Consider the following 5340-nt stretch of genomic DNA (forward strand, 5'->3'; position numbering starts at 1 on the left):
GATATGCACGACAGACAACCTGCAAAAAAGACCAACATTTCTTAATCTGTTATAAAGTGGGTAACTCAAGATGCATCTTTACAGCTGCTGTAAAGTGAACTGGTGTTATGGCAGGTGTTTCAGTTTAACAAGTGACCCTGTTAACTGGCGACTTTCAGCTAATTGTGTCTGTGGTTGTTGTAGTCGTAGTTACAACTGTTGTTGAAAACAGGAAGATAATATGGAGCTGTGAACGCCTTTGTTTTTATTATAGTGTCAACATATACAGTACTTATCGCATATGTCTTGAAATCTTCTTTGTTTGTCTTTTACTGTAATTTACACTCACGTTTTGAACGCTGCCTGTTACAGACAGACAGACACAGAGACAAGATGTACTTTACTGATCCCAAACTGGGAAATTGTGGCATTTCAGCAGCAGGGTATCAAAGTGAATACAGGACAGGAGAAAATAAATACACAGTAGGGGCCTTGGTGTGCTGATCCCCGGCAACGTAGACTGTTTTTTGGTACATGAAATGTCACTTCTCTGGCAGGGAAGGAACTGGAACTGGTGCAAGAGGTGTAGCGTTACCAACTAGATAATCTGACGAGTGATGACATGTATAGCCGCATGTCATCATTCAACCGCTGGCTGTCGAGGTGGTGCCCAGCAAACGATGTGGGCTTCATAGATAACTGGCAGACATTCTGGGGAAAGCCTGGTCTGATCGGAAGAGACGGCATTCATCCCACTTTGGATGTTCGAGCTCATTTGTCTCGTAATATGGCTAAGTTTGTTAGTCGTAAAACCTGACAAACCAGAGTTGAGACCAGGAGGCAGAGCTGTAGTCCTACACACTCCTCTGAGCTTCCCTGTGAGCACTTTCCCAGCCACAATGTTAATGTTATAGAGACTGTGTCTGCCCCCCAACCCAGGCCTTTTATTACAGTTAATTCAAACTTAAATAAAAAGGAATAAATGAAAATAATAATAATAAAGTGTAAACCAGCCTACTCACCGCTTTAACCACACCCTAGACCTTGTTCTAGCTTATGGCCTTGAAACCGAAAACTTAATTGTCTTTCCACAAAATCCTCTTTTATCAGATCACTATTTAGTAACATTCGATGTCCTGTTAACCGACTACTCTCCAGTTAACAAAAATGTACTCACAAGATGTTTGTCTGATAGGGCTGTAGCTAAATTTAAGGAAGCAATTCCAGCTGCTTTTAATTCTTTACCACATCTGTTTACTACAGAAAGCTCTTATGCTATGGTTAGTCCCTCTCAGCTTGATCAGTTTGTTGACAGTACTGCAGGTTTGCTGAGAAGTACTCTAGACTCGATTGCCCCCTTAAAAAAGAAGATTATCAAACGACAGAGGCTAGCTCCATGGTATAACTCAGAAACTCCTAACCTGAAGCAAATGTTGCGTAAATTTGAAAGAATGTGGGGATCCACCAAAACAGAAGAGTCTAGTTTACTCTGGCAAAATAGTCTTAATAAATACAGGAAGGCCCTACGGCTTGCTCAAGGTGTCTACTACTCCTGTCACATAGAAGAAAATAAAAACAATCCCAGGTACCTTTTCAGCACTGTAGCCAGGCTGACAGAGAGTCAGAGCTCCATTGAGCCAAGTATTCCTATAGCCCTCAGCAGTGATGATTTCATCAGCTTCTTTAATGACAAAATACTATAGATTAGAGACAAAATTTTTAACCTCCTGCTGTTAACTGGTGCAGATTTATCTTTGGAAACTGCTCAAAAACCTGATGTTTACCTTGACTGTTTTTCTCCAATTGACCTTCCTGAGCTAAATTCTCTGATATCTTTGTCCAAACCATCAACCTGTCTTTTAGACCCGATTCCAACCAAGCTGCTTAAGGAAGTCTTTCCCTCAATTAGCACTTCTTTACTAGATATGATCAATATGTCTTTATCGACTGGCTATATACCCCAGTCTTTAAACTAGCTGTAATTAAGCCACTTCTTAAAAAGCCTACCCTTGATTCAGGCACCTTAACTAACTATAGACCTATATCTAGACTAGAACATTTAATTAGCATTACAGGATCTGCATTAAGTTGGTTTAAATCTTATTTATCAGATCGATCTCAGTTTGTTAATGTTCATGATGTGTCCTCTATGCACACCAAAGTTAGTCATGGAGTTCCACAAGGTTCTGTGCTCGGACCGATTCTTTTTACCTTATATATGCTTCTTCTTGGTAATATCATGAGGAAACACTAATTCGTTTTCATTGTCACGCAGACGATACTCAATTCAGTGGCGCAAAAAGTGGGTATGCACTATATGCGGCGCATAGGGGCGCAGTGCTAGAGGGGGCACCAAAGCGATGGGTATAAAATTATTTCGAGTCTGCATTTTCTGTATTTAACAGCTGTGTGTGCATTTGTAAATGATATGATCAATAACAGAGGCACGTCACTGATTAGGCACCCCTCCGCTCCTTCACCTCCCCTCCTCAAACATGTGAGTTCTGAAGAAAACCCTGCTAATCACGCCTCAAGGGGCCTTAAGGTGAAAGAGCTCATTGCTTTCAACTGGCTTAGAGGTCCAGATTTTCTCTGGCATGAAGAACTTCCCATCAAAGAGATCAAGGTGGGAGAACTTGCAGCGGAAGACCCAGAAGTTCGAAAGGTTGTTGTACACAAGATCTCAACTACAAATACTTCACTGCTTGATCGCTTCCTAAAGTTCTCCAGCTGGACGAGGTTAGTCAAAGCTATTGCTAGACTCATGCGACGTGTCAGGGAACTTAAAGGTTTGGCTTCAAGAAGCAATGAGGCAACAAGTCTTGAAGAGAGAAAAGATAGTGAACTTAACATCATAAGCACTGTGCAAAGAGAAGCCTTTTCTGATGAGATCAAAGGTATTGAACACAAGAAAGGGATAACCAAGGACAAAGCTAGCAGGCTGTACAGATTGAATCCTTTCCTGGACCAGCAAGGAATCCTCAGGGTGGGAGGTCGTCTACAGCATGCTGCTTTGCACCCACAGCATCAAGCAATCTTGCCAAGAACCAGCCATGTATCACGGTTAATGATTGAGCGCTATCATCAGCAAGTGCAACACCAAGGGCGTGGCATGACAGTGAATGAGCTACGATCAAATGGTATCTGGATACTTGGATGTAGTCATGCTGTGGCATCATATATCTGCAAATGTGTAAAGTGCAGGAAGTTCCGAAGGTGCACGGAAGACCAAAAAATGGCAGACTTACCGCTTAACGCGTGGAGACAACTACTCCTTAAACTATTGTGGGATTGCTTGCTTTGGTCCATTTTATGTCAAAGAGGGAAGAAGAGAGCTAAAGCGCTATGGTCTGCTATTTACTTGTCTGTGCTCTCATGCTGTTCACATAGAACTACTTGATGATTTGACAACAGATGCATTTATAAATGCTCTTCGAACTTTTATTGCCATAAGAGGAAATGTTTGACAACTTTGATCTGACCACGGCACTAACTTTGTTGGTGCAAGATGCGAGTTCCTGGAAGCTGTAAAGGAGATGAATCAAGAATGCCTAAGGCAACTAGGCTGTGAGTTCGTCATGAACCCTCCATCTGCTAGCCATATGCGTGGAGTCTGGGAAAAGGCAAATCAGGACAATAAGAAGCGTGTTGACATCCATTCTGGATCAGTCATCCCAAAGACTTTACAGTTCCTCTTTGCGAACTTATCTCTACGAGGTCATGGCGATCATAAACACTAGACCTTTAATAGCTCCCTTACTCAATGATCCAGCTGGGCCACAACCTCTTACGCCAAATCATATCCTAACTATGAAGTCATCAGTAGTGTTGCCACCACCTGGAGACTTTGTGAAGGAAGATATTAATCTTCGCAAAAGATGGCGGACAGTGTAATATCTAACCAATGAGTTCTGGTCTAGATGGAAAAAGGAGTACCTGTTAAACCTGCAACAGACACAAAAATGGAACAAGACACAGCGAAATGCAAAAGTCAATGATATCTTGATTGTACAAGATGACAATGCACCACGAAATGAGTGGAAGTTTGCAAAGGTCACTGAAGTGTTCCCAGGTCAAGATGGATGTGTGAGGAAGCTCCAGTTGCTGATGAGTGACTCTACACTTAATGACCAAGGAAAGCGCCTCACCAAGCCAAGCTATTTAGAAAGGCCTATCCACAAGACTGTTACGCTGCTTGAAGTTGATTAGTGGAGTATTGTTGTTTATACCAACCAAGGAAATTAGGGTTTGAGTCAATCCTACAATTTAAGTTTATTATGGAAAATCAGAAGTGATTTGGTGGGAGTGTAACTGCCAGCAGAAGCAGTTAAACAATTTTAGTTCATTTAATAATTTCATATAAATACAAAAATAGTTTACGTTTTAATAAATAAGACTTTTGTTAATAAATACAAGGAATACAGAAATAAATAGTTAAATATATATACAGAGCATCGTTCCAAAGAGAAAAAGAGTTTGTTTTTGCAAGTTTTACTTTGTTGTTCTGTGTCCTGAAGAAGTGGAGTTTCCAACAGAGATTTGTTACTTGATCCCCTCAATGCGGCCAATGAGGTAGGAAGTGTTTTATTTTGTTTTTTGTATAACGTTATTATCATATTGATTATGTTCGTGTGATAGGTGCGTGGTCGCTCCTGTAGCACATCTTTGTAAGCCGCAAGTATTTAAACAGTAGAGTTAAATTAGAGATATATTGTTTATGTATGTGGTGTAATTATTGTTCTATATGAGAATGTTGTGTAAACTGTATTTCAATTGGGCTTGATGTGTTTTGTTTAGTTTTCACGGCTCAATAAACGCTCGTACCACAGAAATCTTGTAAGCTCGTCATTTTACATCTTGAGGGAAGTCACAAAGAAGTAGCTGTCGAAAATAGAGTCTCTGGGAGGAACTCCGACCGGCGTTTCCCTCCTAAACTTGTGAATTATCCTGGTGAGTTAGCCACCTCATGTGGGCAATTAGCATTAGTTTGTCTGTTTTAATGTTAATGAGCTGCATGTTATTTACCTTGATATGTGTGATAAACAACAAAAACGAGCCAGGATGTTATGTAATGTGTGATGTGAAAAGTGTGTGAGGAGAAACTAGCTTGTTGCTGAAGTCTTAGCCGCTCGATACTGTGGGCTTTGTTGCAGCCTAAAAGCTAAACTAAATGCTATATGTACACTTTGCTGTAGCAGCAACCTAGCAAAAGGGGTGAGGCAAGTTGTGCATGATTTAATACAAGGTTTAAGCTAATTTGTGTATATATTAATACAAGGTTAAAAGCTAATTCATGCATATGTTAGAACAAGGGTTAATGCAAATGTGTGTGTGATTACAAAATATGAAAGGCCAAATATG

This window comes from Semicossyphus pulcher, unplaced genomic scaffold (assembly GCF_022749685.1).
Source record: "Semicossyphus pulcher isolate SPU_LCO1_2020_fin unplaced genomic scaffold, fSemPul1.0.p SCAF_13, whole genome shotgun sequence".
In the NCBI taxonomy this organism is placed as follows: Eukaryota; Metazoa; Chordata; class Actinopteri; order Labriformes; family Labridae; genus Semicossyphus; species Semicossyphus pulcher.